A 612-nucleotide genomic window follows, 5' to 3' on the forward strand; every position below is an offset into this window, starting at 1 on the left:
TTGTGTTATCATTGATCACTTGTGTTATCATTGATCACTTGTGTTATCATTACACCTGTGTCATCATTGATCACTTGTATCGTCATTAATCATCTGTGTCATCATTGATCGGCCAGTTGATTATCTATGTCATCATTGACCGCCTGTGTCATCATTGATCACTTGTGTCATCATTGATCATCTATGTTATCATTGATGATTGATCAATGTAGTCATCATTGATCGCGCTAGCGGCCGCATCGCCTGATCTCGCTTATTAGGTGATTGCTTGTGACTGCTGAACAGCGAGCATGTCTGATGATTGCCACGCTGATTGCTGGTCACGCTGATTGCTGGTCACGCTGATTGCTGGTCACGCTGATTGCTGATCACGCTGATTGCTATGACCTGACACGTACTAAAGTTATTGATGAAACCCTTCCTTTATTTCTGTTGTTATTGTTGCGGGTGTTGATCTAGTTAATTTCGGAACCGTGGCTAAGGTGTTCTTGTTTTATAGAACAACTATAAAACGGGGATATAACGCCAATAAAACGGGGATATAACGGCAATAAAACGGGGATATAACGGCAATAAAACGGGGATATAACGGCAATAAAACGGGGATATAAC

This window comes from Hyalella azteca, unplaced genomic scaffold, assembly GCF_000764305.2.
Source record: "Hyalella azteca isolate HAZT.00-mixed unplaced genomic scaffold, Hazt_2.0.2 contig12298, whole genome shotgun sequence".
NCBI lineage: Eukaryota > Metazoa > Arthropoda > Malacostraca > Amphipoda > Hyalellidae > Hyalella > Hyalella azteca.